Raw genomic sequence first — 17,468 nt, forward strand, 5'->3', positions numbered from 1 at the left:
AAGCAAAACAGAAAACTAATTAAAAACTGAAACCAAATTTTGTGTAATCACAAACACACACACACACGCGCGCACACACACACACACGCACGCACACACACACACACACACACACACACACACACACACACACACACACACACACACACAAACATTGCTCATTGCTGCTTGAAGGAATAGCTCACCCAGAAATCTTTTGTCATTCACTCAACCTCCACTTGAACCAAACCGGTTAGAGTCTCTTTCTTCTGCTGAAGCAGAAAAGAAGATATTTTGAAGAGTGTTGAAAGCTGGTAGCCATTGATTTTGCTAGGTATTTTTATTGTCTTACTTTTATTGTCAGTGACTACAGGATTCCAAATCAATCCGTACTGTTATCCAGGATTCTTTAAAATATCTTCAACAGAAAAAGCACGGTAGCTCAGTGGTTAGCACTGTCGCCTCACAGCAAGAATGTCGCTGGTTCAAGTCCCGGCTGGGACAGTTGGCATTTCAGTTAGGAGTTAACATGTTTTCCGCTTGGGTTTCCTCCAGGTCATTTGGTTTCCCCAAGTCCAAAGACATGCACTATAAGTCAATTGAATAAACTAAATTGGCCGCAGTGTATGTGTGCAAATGAGTGTGTGTGGATGTTTCTTAGTACTGAAAGTCCATCCGCTGTGTAAAACATATGCTGGATAAGTTGGTGGTTCATTTCACTGTGGCGACCCCTGATGAATAAAGGGACTAAGGCAAAGGAAAATTAATAATTGAGAAAAAAAGGTTTGAATCCGCTTGAGGATTTGTAAATAGTACATTTTAATTTTGAGTGAACTGACCCTTTAAATGTCACAAAGCTGTTCATTCAGTTTTGCAGATGTTAATATAAATACGAAACATCTTTTTCTTTCTCACTGAAAACGGAGGCCAAACAATGGCTCAATTTTCATGAATTCACCCTCAGCCGAGAGCTTAAGCACATCAACCACACACAAACATTTTCAAGCGAGCTGTGTGCTTTGTGTTTTCACAGTAAAACACACACACGGACCCTGTCACTCTTTATTACGGAGAAAAAGAGAGAGAGAGCTAGACAGCGAGCGAGAAGGAGCTATTCTTTTAAACGGAGGAAAGCACGTCTGACAGATTGAAATACAGCAGCAAGACTTTAACGCTGAACTTTAAACAGAGCGTCAGTCTTTCTCAACCTCCTCACACACACACACACACACAAACTGCAGTCAACTTTCTGAACACACTGGTGAAACATTCAGCGTACATACACACATATGCATTGATATACACCATTCATACACTAATAAAAATGGCATAGAAACTATTTTCATCCCAGAAATTGTTAACAAGTTTCACAGATAATTAGAATTTTTGTATAAAAAACTTACACACAGAATAAACAGTATGTTCTTGTGAAATATACTCCAATAATCTTTAACTCCCTACTTCAAATGATTTTTTTATGTCTCCCGTAGTCATCGTTATAATACAACAAAACAGGTCTTTGTTTGGTGCTTTATTTATGGTAAGAATGAGAAAAAATTCATGTACTTAATCCAATTTATTGAGTAATTTAGTGAACTTAGAATAGCACCGTGCCCTGACCTCTCTAACAAACACTGCAATAACGTTGTTAGAGTATTGTGGTAACATTATTGGTGCATTTTCCTGTTGATCACTGAGGAAATTGTTAGCAGCATGACAATGTTCAAGACATAAACCGACCTGGCCTGACCCTCGCTAAGATTGTACGCTTACGAAAAGGCTCTTAAACTTACAAATAACAAGTGTTTATTGGTAGAAAGGCAAAAATCGTCTTGTAGGTCTGTTCAATCAGCCACAGAGTTTTGTTTAGGTCTGTAGTACAAACTGCACAGGTCAACATGCTTGAAATAGTTTAATACAGGGCTTGTTTAAATCCCCAACCTATGCATTATTATGCTTACATTTAAAAGCATTAGCACAAAGTAGTGACAGGAGACGACATATCGTAGAGATTCTTTAAAAGGAAGAGAACATAGTGAATGAAATGCACACACATACATTCTGTACATTGGAATCCATGCATACACACCAGCAGAAGCGGCACAATAATTAGCTTTTCTCAGGTAGCAATTATCTGTAGTTAAACATTTTAATGATCTTTCGAGTCAAGGCTGCAAGGTTATGGAGAAATAGATGAAAAAAAAAAAACGAGTTGAAATAACATCAACAACAGCCAGTGAGACAAAGACGGATAGCAGAAAATCCATCAGAACAGGAATAAAGAGCAGTTCCAAACAGATTCATCCACGTTAAAAGCTGCTATTGATGAAGATGGCTTTTTAAGAGAACGGGAGCGTGAATGGAGAAGGCAGGTGCTTTCAAGGTTCAAACTCTCCAGATGGGCTGATTTGCTCAATTCCGACAAATCTACAAACTTCACTTTTCTAACGGCAGCCTTTTATGTGAGAATACGACACACGCATATGTTCAACACAGGCATTTGCATACATGCATGAAAATGCGACCAACGTACAGAAATATATGTGCACGTATGCCCAGTCCTTATCTGTTTATCTCCACAAATACAGTACATGCATCCAGCACACGCACACATGCAAACACACAATAGGTCCCTTCAGCAGATGTGTAGTGTCCAAGCCCCCTCACAGCTGTGCTGCATTAGAGGCCCAGAGTAGTGAGGGTCTGACACAGACAGGCAGTAAACAATTCCCTTACACTGTTACACACACACACACATATACACAAACGCATGCGCACACACACACACACACACATGCCACTTAAGATCAGTTATTATCCCCTAAAAGGTAAAATTAGGGAGGTTCTTTAGCTTTGTGAAGGCCATCAGTATTTATTTACAAAAGCAAACAGAAAAAAATGGGGTTGAAATTGTCATTCTTTACTCAACTATAAGCTGTTTCATAGCTGTATGATTATTATGTGAAAGAAGATAATTCGAAAAATGTAAAAGCAGTTCTCACTTGGCAAAGCTGAGTTAAAGGTGACAATGTTGCCTTCATACAGCAAGAAATGTCTATCAACTGTATAGCAGTGATAAGAAAAACTGTTTCTGAATGACAGATCTAAGAAATTCTATGAAGATAGAGAAGAGAAGTGGTCTTAGAACTGAGCCCTGAGGCACCCCAGTAGCAAGATGTTGCAACTTGGACACCTCACCCCTCTAAGACACCTTAAAAGACCTACCTGAGAGGTAAGACTCAAAGGACTGGAGTGTGGTTCTGGAGTCGATAGAAAAATCTAGTTGTAAACCTTGTCATAATTAAAAGGAGAGTTCCAGCATGATGCTGCTCTTGATATTCTCCGAGACAGAGAGCATTAACAGTTCTTAAACAAATGAATTTTCCTAAGAGTGTGTTCATTTTTGTGGCTGTGCAACACATTTTATTACATAAAACATTTACAATAAAAAAACAGTCCAATCAAATGTGTTTTCAACTACCTTCAATGATGATGAAAGTGGACAAGCTTAAATTGTAGACCCTGGATAAGATGACGCCACGTGTGATTGAAAAGATACCTAATAGCTATGAAGCCAGTAAAACAAGTCTATAATAAAACCTCTGTGAAATTAGTCAAACATTGTATGGAAAGGAGCAACCAGAATGTTCCAAAACATTTCTCCTTTTGTGTTCTGCAGAGGAAAAAGTCATACAGGTTTACAATGACATTAAAGTGAGTAAATAATAAAATTTCATTTCTGAGTGGGCTGTCCTTTCCGAATCTGTACTGTAGCCCATCTCCCATTCAGTTCCTTTCTTTTTCGCTTTGGCTTGTGTGAGGTGTGTGACAAGGTTGTGAAGTGTGTTTATCTGGACTGTGGGAGAGGAAATCTCTGTCTGATGGCTGAGTGGCAGACGAGAGAAGCCATTAAGATAGAGTCCTTATCTTCCCTCCTCAGCAGAAGACCGCCTTTACACACATACACACACATTGAAACTCTCTCTCTGTCTGCCTCTGCTGCTGTCAGTCATCTTGCAATGGTAAATATCAACATATCACAAAATACACAACAGATGTTTTTCTCAGTTTTACATGTTGGCAGTCTATGGATGTAATTCACTGTTTAATCCACCAGGCTTGTCTATATCACTGGTATTACAGTAGTGAAGCCATCAATATTGAAAACAGTTGCTCTGCCTAATATGGGGGGTATAAATAAAAAAAAGGTATTTTCTACCATTACAAAAGTCTTTTTCACTCATTGCTGAACATATTAATGTAGACTTAAAAATAAAACAACCAATGAAATTCACCTTTTTCATTGGTTCCTGGTTTGATTAAGAATCTTTGTATATGTAAAGGTTAAAACTCCCTGCTTTACATCAATGACACTTTCTAACAAACAGTTTTAGAGTCCCATTCCTGATGCACATAAGACATAAATGTACAGGACATACATGAATATTAACACAACCGAACATTTGCTCTTTGTAAAAGTCCAGTGAGGTGTGGGTCTTTTGAAGCTCTCAGTAGGGGAAGTATATTCACAACCTGGAGGGCAAAATTACGCTTCATTTCACTTTCAAAGAGACATCCTAACCTAACACAACTCTACAAAACAATGCATTACAACATCCTCACACCACTACAACTGAGAACTGACAGTCAAGAACCAGTATACTGGATTACAGGTACACAGAAAACAGTTGTTGTGTTTCGCTTCGCTAACAAGCCTGAAACAAGCTCTAACAGACTAAACTACTCTGCAGCGCCAGGCCTGGGAAAGAATAGTGTGAATGAAAGGGAGAGAGAGGAGAGGAAAGAAACACCAAGTGTCTTCGCGCCATTAGAGCCGCGATGGAGCGCTGCATGAGCTCAAATAATGACAAACGATAATGCCCCCATCCATCCATTCTTTCATCCCTTCATCCCTCTGTCCATCTACTTATTCGTCTAGTCTTCCTTATTACCAAACTGCTGTGTTAGACTTGTTTTAAAGAAATAGTTTTAATCAGCAAGGATGCAATCAATTGTTTGAATTAAAAAGTTACAGACAATAATATTACTACTTCAAATGCATGCTGTTTGTATGAGTTTTCTATACAATTAAGATGCATTTAAAATATCAAAAATCACAGCTGATTTTAACCCTGAAAATTAAAAAACTTACTTGCGGATTTCAACTGACTTTTGAAGGCTCATGTCAGCATTACTGTTTTTACTGCATTTTCTTTTTATTAAATAATTGCAGTCTTGGTGAACGCATAAAACTTGTTATTAAAGCTATATGCTTCGGCATGCATTTGGATATTTAGAGATCGGTTTCATATGTGGAAGTAAATCAGATATGTGACAATTCGACTATCATGTAAACGGGCAGATCAGATTTATTGAGGCATTCCGGTTTGTACGTCATTAAACTTGGAAAGTGGTCAGTCACCACAATTTGCACCTACCACACCTGATCTCTCTCGAACTCACAAATTCCTCTGCCACAGCCATGTCACCCTGCAGCCCAAGACCGGCTACTCACTGAAGCTAAGCAGGACTGAGCTTGGTCAGAACCTTGATGGGAGATCACATGGGAAAAACTAAGTTGCTGTTGCAATTGGTGTTAAAGAGGCCAGCAGAGGGCGCTCAACTTGTGGTCTGTGTGAGTCCTAATTACTGGGAAAAGTAAAGGGGACACTACACTGTCAGTGGGTGCCGTCTTTCAGATGAGATGTTAAAGGAGGTCCTGACTCTCTGTGGTCATTAAAAATCCCATGGCACTTCTCGTAAAGAGTAGGGTTGTAACCCTGATGTCCTGGCCAAAGTCCCTCAATCGGCCCTTGCGATCATGGCCTCCCAATCATCCCCATCAATCAAATTGGCTCTGTCACTGTCTCTCCACTCTACCAATGGCTGGTGTGTGGTGAGCGCACTAGCACCATTGTCCTGTGGCTGCCGTTGCATCATCCAAGTGGATGCTGCACACTGGTGGTGGTGTGGAGAGACCCCCCTCATGATTGTGAAGCGCTTTGGGTATATGGCCATACACAATAAATGTGCTATATAAAAATACACATTACATTTAAATGGTAGAGGACACCATTTATAAACCATAGGCGCAAGCTGCAATGACAGCCCTTTCCCTCCTCCTCTGCCTCAAAATCATTTTAAAATTGGGCGAACTTTGCATATTTCACAGAGCTAAAAGCAAGATAATTTCTTCCAACATGGCTAGTGTGGTGCAGATGCTAGAACCTGCCTTTACGCATGTGTGACATCGTAAATTGTATCGCAAATGTAAACACAAGAATCGGATATGGGCAAAAAAAAAAATCAGATATAAGCAACAAACCGGATTTGGGCATCACTGACGACAGTGTAAACAGAGCCTTATACAGTGATTATAAAATAATATATCTTACCTCTGTCATGCATACCTAAGAGCATGTTTCTACAATAATGTGGCTTCTGCATTTCTGTGCACCCAAATCTGTGGTGACATCGTACAGAAAGGAATGGCAATGGAAAGCCAAAGCAAAAGAGAGAAAGCGTCATTGAGATGATTCTCCACAGTGGCTTTGTGCAGCTCCTCTAAAGGTCCATCTGTGAGATGCTGGATGGAGCAAAGCTCTCAGAACTCCAGCCTGCAGCTACAACACCTCCTCATCCTCCGCCTGCCTCCACGCCTCTACTGAAGCTGCCACTGCATTCGCCTTCACTCGACAGTGAATGAAGCAAAGAACAAAGCTCAACTCTCAGATGAAAACAGTTTTTGTTTATAAAGTCTATATTGTGTCTACCTGAGAAACATCCCCTAGAATGGATTGCTCAGAGATATTGATTTAATTTACAATTTGTTGTAACATCTGCATAGCTGAGTCAAATGAATTCTGCCTGCACCTTTATTGAATTGAACTGAATCAAGTCAAGCTGTGTAGTATGACACGGTTTTTCTTTTTATGTTTATTCTTTAATTTTTTATTCAGTTTTGAACTGAACCAATGATGAACACTAGAGGTGAATACTAACAACTGACTTTCTGTCTTTAAATCTATAATTTGAGTAGATCTCATTTGATGAAGTGTGCATTTTGAGACTTGAAATGTCTCAAAACTTTAAAACAAAATGCTACCATGAAGCTGCTTTTAAACCGTCTGTTTCAAATACTACACAAATGAAGTGACATACCTACATTTCTGATAAATGCATCGATTGCATTTTCAAATCTTAAAAACTACATGAAATTGAGCTTCTGTACATGTGGGACTCCAGGGTTTTTCTCAAGAGAAAAATATGACAAACAGGAGACTCTGTTTGCTCTCTGTGTCATTTCTTTGCCGTCTTGGAAAAACACTCTGTCGATATCAAAGGGATCTCCTTTGTATTCTTTCTTTCCTCTGGGGAGAGAAAGTTAAGGTACGGCAGTGGTGTTCCTGTTTGTTCTGGGGAACTATAATGTTTGCAGTAACTGCTTTTGAGGAAGCCGATTAGCCTCAGAGGGAGAGTGAAAAGGAAAGAGAGGCAGCAGGAGTTCTGAGGGGAACAGCAAACAGATCTTTCTCTTAATCCTGTTCACCTGGAGGCACATCCTCTCTTTCGTTCTCTCTCTCTTGACTTTCCCTCTGCCACCCAGACTCTTCTCCCTCACTTTCTGTGTAATCCTCCAGCCATGCTTGCTCTGCATGCCATGGGCGTCCCAGGACACCAATGCCAGAACACCCATTCTGCCCCCTCACGTTTCCCACAGCCAAACACTCCAGTCTGGCCACCACATCCCTGTCAACTCCTGAAGACTACAAGCTCAAAGCCCTACACCACGTCCCCTTTCCAGCCAAACACCTGACTCTGCTGACCCTCAGAGCGGTAAATCTCCTAGACTACCTAACAAACACATACGGCCAACACGTGCCATGCCAAACTGTCAGACATGGTGCCATGTAATCTCATTCAAACATCCTAGATCCTTCCTTACATACACACACACACATACACCCAGACACACACACACACACACACAAACACACACCATCTTAGACCTGCCAAACATCCAAGACTTTTCCCCATTCCCAGACTGCCAAATACCCTCAAACACTGCCATACAGCATTAACTTCCTCAGGGAGGATTCTGGGAATGCAGAGGAAAGTGGGAAAACAGAAAAAAGGGGAGGCAAGAAGGGAAAAAATAACAGAAAATAGAATAGACTGTGTTTTTATAATATAGTGATTGTTATTTAATGCATCACACTTCATGATTACTTCTTTGTTTAATGTGCAGTTAGTTATTAATACTGTAACCCAGCCGTATCCATAGTGTAACAATAATGTTAAACTTGTATCTATCTATGTATCCATCCATTCATAAATTGTATATTACATGTTTGTTAGACTCGCCAATTAAGCATATCTGACATAAATATTATGTAATAAATATTAAATAAATAAATATTTTATAATTTTCACATTAATTTATCTGTAAAAATATTGACAAATATCCCTTGAAAACTAAACATGCACTTCCTACTTATACTAACTACTAAAAATAAATGTTCTTAATAGAAACATATATAAAAGATTAGTGATAATAAATAACAATTATCGGCGATTTAAGAGAATTACTGACAACTATTCATGGTCAAATTAAATTAGTGAAGAATACTAAACTAATTTTATATTAAAAACTGTTGCATAAATCATTCGTCCATATATATTTTTAATCCAATAAAGAAAAAGTTAACAGAAAATTCTCTCATCATTTACTCCCCTTCAGTTGTCATAAACCTGATTGAGTTTTGAGAAAGCAGAAACTACCTCCATAGTATTTGTTTTTCTTACTATGGGTGCCAGTGGTCACAGACTTTGAGCTTTTTTCAAAATATCTTCTTTTGTGTTTAACAAAAGAAAGAAACTTATAAAGGTTTGGAACTACTTGACGGTGAGTTAATAGTGATTACATTTCATTTTGGGGGTGAACCATCTCTTTAAGATCATAAAATGTCCAGAAATTAGCCCATTAATTGGCCTGACAGATAAGTCACTTTTTTTATCTTACACACCTTACACTTTTTTTAAGTCCCACCTTGCAAATCAACACACAGAAAATGAATGTATATGTGCTCGTGTATGTTTGTATGTTATCAGGTCCATTTCCTGTGATCCCCCTCTGGCACACAGATGGTTAAGCCCACCCATCACAGTGCAGGAGGGCGGAGGAGGGGCACACACACAGGGCACAGGCTACAGATGGCACAGAGGGCATCGCCAAGCAGACTGCATGGCACAAGGAGGGGAGGGAACCATGTGTGTGTCTTTGGGGTAGACAATACCCTGGTTGCAGAGCACGACACTGTACTGCCAAAAATTGAGCACCTTCACCAAGACACTTGTGTTTGAAGTTTAATTCTGAATTATTCTCTGGTGTTGGTACTTTCATTCTTTATCTCTTTCCCATGTCACTTCCTCTCATTGTAGAATCTGTTTCCTATGCCATGCACTCTTTGATATTCAACAACGACTAATTCCCATCTGTTCGCTGATCTCCACGGGCACCCCTTTCATAATTACAAACACTTTTGATTGTTTCATCAGTATAGAAAATACAAGGCTGTACTATAACATGGCATGTTATAAACTGTAGGTGGCAAGAATGTATTACTGGTATAAAATGCATAGAATGCCTAAAAATCTTAAAATATTACCCTCAATTCTGTCCTCATCATATGCATAATATGATTGTCAAAGTTGCTGGTTGCTCCTTTCTTTGCCCTGAAATTGAGCTTTTAACTCAGAAAGGCACATAGCAGCATACAATTGTTTATATGGCTTATATTTCATAGCACTATATTTCAAGTATTCTGAAAGTGAAGAAATGCTTTACTACATGCATTAAATAGGTTGCATTATTAGAAACAAATAATCTTAAAAGGGTTCTCATAAAAAATAACAATGACCTGTCATCATTTATTAACCTTGACTGCATTGAGCCAGTCAAGAGTTGAATTTAAGACCAGATCAATTGAATTGAAAAACCATTCTGCTTCTATGAACTGGATCAAATAAATAATTGAGAAGATTCTAAATAAATAACTTTTTTTTAACAGATATTGCAATACTTCTCATGAATGTGTCAGAAAAAGGAATGATTGAGATTTGCAGTGAATGTATCTCATTTAGGTTTACAGTCAATACTTGTATGACTTCAGAAGACTTGTTACATAACATAAAACTCACATGGAGCACTAATATGGCAACCTCAGAGCCCATTCAACATATAAATGCCTAAGTAAATTATACCTTTTTTAAACAACCCAGATCAGTAAAAGAAAAGAAAAAGAGAGTTTTTTCATTGATACATTACAGCTTATCAAGGAGTCAGAATTTCAAGCATTGCTTGTCCTGCTCCTGTTTCCTCTTCTTTCTGAGTGTGCGTGTATAACAGAGGCACCATGTGTTTGGGGGGAAAATGCCACGTGGGCAGGAGTCAAACAATAGCTTGCTCACACAGGTGACATCATGTCATAAACGCTGCCATTAAGAGAGCGGGGCCATGACTGGGTTGCCATGACGGTAAGCAGACCACAGAGAGGACGTGGCACGAAAACCCCCACTGCTCCTGCCAAAACAGCCATAATCATCAGGTGTAGTTACAAACACACACACACAGAGCTCTATCTGGTCAAGTGCATGATGAGAGCCATCTTGGCTCCAAATTCCAACATTTCGGTTGGCTTCCATATGTAAACTCAAACCACAGCAATTTTCCACACAAAACAGCATCATTTCCTCAGTGAAGACATACAATGCTCTTCATTCAAATCAAGCCGCTATTTTTGGGAGTGAAGGAGTGAAGGAATAAACAGGTGGGTGAACAAATGATTGAGTGAATGTATGAATAATCAGCGGTGCTTCAATAATGAGGATATTTCCTGTCAGCTTTCAGGGGCTGAAGAACAGATGTAACATGCGCAGCAGATGTGTGCCGTTGGAAACACATCTGAAAGTTCATCTTGACGAAGGTCCTTTTAAAAACACTTTCTGTTCAAATATTGTTTTTTTTTTTTGTTCCTCGCTCCTTGCTGCACCATGCTAGAGCTGGCCCGGAGAAAAAAAAACGGTGAAAATCTTTGGCACTCTGCAAATCTTTGAAGCGATTTGGAGCGAGATGACTTACGGAAATTACGAGCGTATCGTCAGACTCCAGTTTGAATGCACATGAAACACAACAGGGGAAATTTTCCTCAAAGATAAGTATGCAAAAACCCACAAAAAACACACCCCCACACTAACAAACCCACATTTGTTTGGACGAAGATGCTATAGGTTGAATTAGGGGGAAAAAATCAAAAAAATATATTGTTTTGCCATTCAAATATTTGGGTTTGGTTTTAATTATGCAATATTAAAATTTATAACAGTTTTCAATTTGGACATACTTTAAAATGTAATTTATTTCTGTGATGTCAAAGCTAATTTCTCGGCAGACATTACTCTAGGGTTCATTGTTACAGAATCCTTCAGAAATTATTCTAGACTGATTTTCTGCTCAAGAAATATTTATTAGTATAACTTGTCATATATTTCTTAATAATTGCTAATGGACTATTATAATAATTGATCCTGATTGGTCCACAGGGACTATAGAGTCAAACACCTTCCACATAATTGTTCACTGTTGTCACGAAACCAAGACAGATACAATCTAATCACTCAGCCTGGGTTTATTTTCGCGATAACGACTAGCTGATACTGTAGCACATTTTGCCTTTACTGGTTTAGAAACACATGTTACATATTTAACAATGGCGTAAAGTTGTCAGACAAACAGATTGTCAACAATATCCAAACACAAATAAATAAGAGTCTTTTTTTCTGTTATCTCTCTAAATTACAGTACAGAACAGAAGTTTGAGAGTTTCATCTTTGGATGGCATAATGGCCATGTCTTTGTCAAGATGCTGTGGAGTTCCCAGATCACATGGATTGTGAACACACACACATATACACACACACTCACACACGTACAGTGGTGCCTTTGTAAGTGAGGGCTGTGTGAGTATGATCTCTGTGGATATCCATTGTGGCGCCCATGGGAGCAGATGTCACTGGCATTCTTTCAATTGTCTCTCTCTCTTTCTCTCTCTCTCTCCCTCTCTCTCTTTCTCTCTCTTTCTGTTCAGAGTGCAAAGTGAGCACCAGATGGAGAGACAGCGTTTTGTGCTCCAACTCTAACTGCTCATCACAATGAACACTTACATGTGATCTGCGAGGCTGATTTTCTTCTTCTTTTCCTTCGCTCTTTCCCTCCTCATCACAAAGAAAACAAAAGGCATTTTTTTCTACTTTTAACGGCCTTCTCATTTCCGCTGTACAAACTCACAGCTCACTGTCTCCGAGAATGCCGTTTGTAGGGGAGTCCCTCTGCTGGCTTTACAGTCAGACGGGTGTATTATTTCATTAAGTGCTTTTCAGCCCTGAGGGGGATTTGGGGACAAATCTTCAGGCTTGGTGTGACAAGGTCACAACCTCTGGTAACCTCCGCCTGTCACAGCACACAAAACCTCATTCTCCTGCCTTTCAGTCAACAGACACTAGGGATGGACACGTGCACCAATGAACTCAATCACAACAGCAATGATCAGACCACTGTCACAAATATCATGCATACCAGGTACTCAGGTAGGAGTATCTGTTGCTTAAACCAAGTCATCAGATGAATTATCTGTTAAGGTTTTCAGCTATAAAGAGAGTTTATCTGTTTTTATTAAGATTAATTAACTCTTAAAGGATTGAGTAGATGGTCTATGTCAAGTTCATGAGTAGTTGGAGCATTTACCTGCCGAATAATCAGGTGATCAAATGTCAAAAGTTTTACCTGTCAGGAAGTATAACGATCAAGTTTTCAAGTGATCTAAATTTTGAATCTGTCTTTATTTCAAGTATTTGGAATATTTACCTGTTTAATATGTGACTAGTTGAATGATTTACCCATGAATATTTTGAGCCCCTGTATGATTTACCTAAAAAGAGATGGTTTATTTTTCAGTTACTTGAGAAGATGAATGATTCATACCCTTTAGTAGTCATGGGATCAAGTTACTAAGCAATTGAGTAAATTTATCTTTTGAGTAGTTAGATGATTTACACCTGTCGAGCTCAGGTCTAATCGAATTGTTTGTTAAATTATAATAAATAACATGATTAATTTAAAGGATTTGCAATGTTTCCTCTAGGACTTTTTCTAGCTTTGGCGGCAGGTCTTTTACACAGATCGACAAACTATTTAAGGCGTTACTTCAATGATAAAAGGCATGAGCGCAGTATTACAAGTCAAGATTGCATTTATGTAATAAGAGTATGCAAATCTCTTTGCTTGCACAACAATTTCCTCTGTTCGTGCACAAAACTTCTTGCACTCCTTCAAATAAACGCTGCTCAAGTGCAGATTTTCTTGTGCGCTCTCAAATAAACACTGCTGAAGTGCGATTTAGTGCGTTTATATAACAAGTACAGTATATCTCTAACATTTAATAGAAATATTAATAGGAATATTGATGAATGTCTCCAATAGACCAACAGAGCAGCATTAATGTGTCCTGAAGTAAATTAAATCTTGCTAAACTCCAGCACGATAAAGTCATTGTATGCAGAGCCATAGACCTTTATCTATAAAGTATAATTTTGGAAACTGTGTTCATCATAACTGAAAGCTACATCGTGTTTGCTAGCCTCACGCACCTGTCAGTCAGTCAGAATGTCTTCTTAAAGGGTTACAGAAAAGTTGCACTATATATTATAATTCACTTACTTTTTAATACATTTTGATGTGATTATAACCCGCTATAAAAAAAACAAAACAAATGAATGTTTTGAATGAGAAGCTGTAACGTAGCCGTGGCGGTATGAATTTTGTTGTAGCGCCCCGCCATTGAAGAATGAATGTAGCGTAAACCATGTCTTTGGATAATTTAATACAAGATCAGAATGGTTGTTCTGAGTACTGTAGTTCTTGAGTTTGTGAGTACCTTAATGATTTACCTGCCAAACAGCTTGATAATGTATCGGGGTACTAGTAGTATTTGGGATGATTCATACCTTCTAAGTAGTCTGGTGACTTGACTATTAATTTATTTAGCAAAAAGGTGAATGATCTGTTTGTTGTGTAGTCAGATGATTTACTTGTCAAACAGTGAGATGATGTATTTGTTGAGTACCTGGATGATCTGTCAAGTAGACAAAAAGCATACCATCCAACTGTAATCCACATACTTAAGACTTCAAAAGTCATGCAGCCTAAAAGATCACAGAGAAAACAAGAATTGAAAAAAGGCGTAAAGAAGTGAGGGGATGACGATTTGGAAGAGAAGAAGTGGAGGTGGCAGGGGGGCTTGAAACAGGAGGGCGGCAGTGAAGGTTAGACAGAATTGGGCATTGTTAAAGCGAGAGCACCACGTTCTGTTGATCCAAACTGATCCATCGAAACAAAACCGCATTGTTCCTCGCAGATGGAAGCGAGTGTCGTCAAGGTAACCAGATTAATCTCTCCTTTCTGTGCTTCCTCCAGTGGAGAGTGCTAATCGGCGGGCTTCTTTCACGCTAAAGCTAGCCTCAAAGCCCGGCCTCTAACTAGCCCTCTAATTAGCCGCAATTACAATGAAGACAACATGATGAGATAATACAAATTTGCAAAATAATGACATACCACGACAAAATATTCCTCCTACTAAGCAGCGGGTTTGTTCTCTCTCCCTCTCTTCCATTCTCCTCGGAGCCACAATGAGCCGGGGCCCTCCTAAAGCTGCCCGGCAGGATGGTGCTGCATTATCAGACACAGAGACTCATTGTCAACCTGCTGTTTTCTTCAATCACCAGTCCATTGTCTGGCGTCTTAAATAAAAACGACTCGAATACAAGCACACATAATGATCCCCTTCTCACCAGCATACAGAGTAGCGCGGACAGCACTACACATCAAACGCATGCACACACACACACATACACAGGCCCTGATGGACTCGGGCCCCGAACACACAGCAAAGGTGTTTCACAACACAATTAGTGCGAGAGAAAGCAGGACAGAGCATGTGGGGGAGAAAAAAGGAGGAGGAAATGATTGAGAGAACAAAAGGAAAGGAACAAATGAAGGAGAGGGAGAGTGAAACGAAGGAGCATAACAAGTGTGTACACAAAAGAATGATAGGAGAAGCAGACCGGAAAAAAAGAGGAAGGAAGGAAAGAAGGGAAAAAGTCCACAGGAGAGAGATGAGTGATGGAACAGCCTGTTTGTTTTCATCTAGTCAGAACAAATTAAACAGCCCTCAGTCAGCTAGACAGCACGCACTTACGACATCAAACGAGGCAGATAGAGAGAGAACGACCGCTGATAGGATTAAAAAAAAACACAGAGAAGGTGTAAAAACACTGATATGTGAAGGCAGGTTCAGATATGATGACCCCCATAAATAAAAATCATCTAGCGTGGAACGCCATAAATATAGATGCAACAGCAGCAGCTATTCTTGAACTTCATTTGTGGTAATTAAGTTTTTTTTGCCCCACAAACTGATGTATTATGAAAAATAAACATTTCAATTAAATTAGATACACATTCATTAAATTAGCACATTAGCTGTAAGTGTACTTAAATGCATATTTATTCAATCATATTTATTGAGGCATAGGTACAGATGACCTTGCACTGAGATTCACTTGCACACACCACATGTTCTCTCACATGCACGACTTTAACAGCCCCCCTGATGATAATATGATGCTTTACAGTAAGTTATTTAAAAGTCCAAATCAGCCCACATTGTTAACCTCAGCAGACCTGTTAAATGATTTCAGGGACTGTCACTGGATTTTTCTACAGCCTGTGAAGACAGATGTCTAGGGATTGGATGAGAAAATATTCAGTCTCCAATCACCGAGTGCCGTTTCCCGATTTCTCCAACAGATTGGCTGACCTTAAGTCCTGATCACAGTTCAGCTTTCCGTGATGTGTGCTATAGAAACCAGAGCAGCAAACGTGAAGACTTTACCCTTAGAAACAGTTACTAAAAAGCATCAAAAAGACCCTCATCAGAGACAGACAGCCTCACGGCGCTGTTTGAAGTCTATTCCTCGTCATTAACCCAACCTGCATTCATTAACACAAACACAGTGGCTGCACTCAAAAGACGTCGTTCCCCTGATTCCTTTTTCCCCTGTTGTTTTTCCTGCTACACCTTATTAGGGATCGCAGTCCTCAAACCAAATAATTATTTCAGTCATTAAAAGAAAAAGATGAATAATGACATTGGGAACACTGGAGATTTGCTCTCCTTCTTCTTAAACGCAGATATTTTTCTTTTGCTGTCTTGTAAACACAAGTTGAGCACGTAATGAGCAGAAACAAATAAAAGCAGAGACACCTGAACTGAAGCCCAGAGCTGATGTTTTTAGTTTTGGTCATAAAAAAATATATATTTTTATTCGCTGTTGTAAAACAAAACAAATTTTAACTTAAAAAGACACACATCTGTACTAATATTCATTTTGTCTGGCTGGAATTTGATTTAATTTGCACATTCAGTCCATGCTTGTGGATACTGTGACACACAAGATTATCTTTACATGAGTGAGAAAACGGTTACTGATCTGTAATTTTCAAATGACTAATGCAGTAATATAAAAAATAACTACTTTCAAATATAACAAATAAAAGCATTGTACTGTTAAATAATAATGGTAACAATAATGGGCTATCACCATGCCGGCAGCTAGCTCTCTGCAACTCGCATGGTCGCCCACTGAAGCTATACAGCAGGGCTCAACAATAAGGACTGCCCGTGGCCAGCGTGTGAGATGCTCGAGACAGTAGACAGGATCGTTACTGGCCCGATCGGGCCACTGCTGCCTTGTCACTAAAGTTCTGTGACTATTTGTCAATTGCATCTTAGAATTGAGAAACAGTTTGTGTTTTTAAGCCTTCAAAAGCTACCTTCTCAGTTCCTCTTATCTGATTGGGTGTTGTGAGCACATTATTTTTTTCCGTATCAACCAGTACAGCAAAGAGACAGCTACATGGTGGCAACATTAAATGATGATGCTAAAGGAAAACATTTGTTTCTAACGTCTTGGAAGCAGACGTTTACAAGGATACACCATGACAAAAAAATGAAGTGATGTTTTGTTCAGTTTGCCGTTAGTTCGACAGGACAGCCATCTTTTGTTTCAAAACACTTTGAATTTTGCTCATTATACATTAATTAACATTTTTTAAATATTTAAATTCTAGATTTACAAACATTTTGACACATTTTTTTTATTTGTGGCTAAGAAATAGCCGTTAACGTTTATTTATTTTTTTGGTGGGGCCAGTGAAAATATTGACAGGGCAAGTAAATATCAGAACCACTGGTCCGATTAGGCCAGTCAAAAAAATCCTTAGCGTTGAACCCTGTACAGGGCTGCGCCCTGTCAGTACGTTGATCGGCGACCACATGGGAAAGCTAGGTTGCTGTCGGAAGTGGTGTTAGTGA

At 39.1% G+C, this 17,468-nt stretch overlaps 1 protein-coding gene across 31 annotated transcripts in view; it reads right to left on the minus strand.

Annotated features, from left to right (window-relative positions):
* Positions 1-17,468, minus strand: part of sox5 (SRY-box transcription factor 5) — a 234,835-nt gene that overhangs the window by 75,149 nt on the left and 142,218 nt on the right. The gene's annotated exons all lie outside the window — the stretch shown is intronic.

This window comes from Danio rerio, chromosome 4 (assembly GCF_049306965.1).
Source record: "Danio rerio strain Tuebingen ecotype United States chromosome 4, GRCz12tu, whole genome shotgun sequence".
Taxonomy (NCBI): domain Eukaryota; kingdom Metazoa; phylum Chordata; class Actinopteri; order Cypriniformes; family Danionidae; genus Danio; species Danio rerio.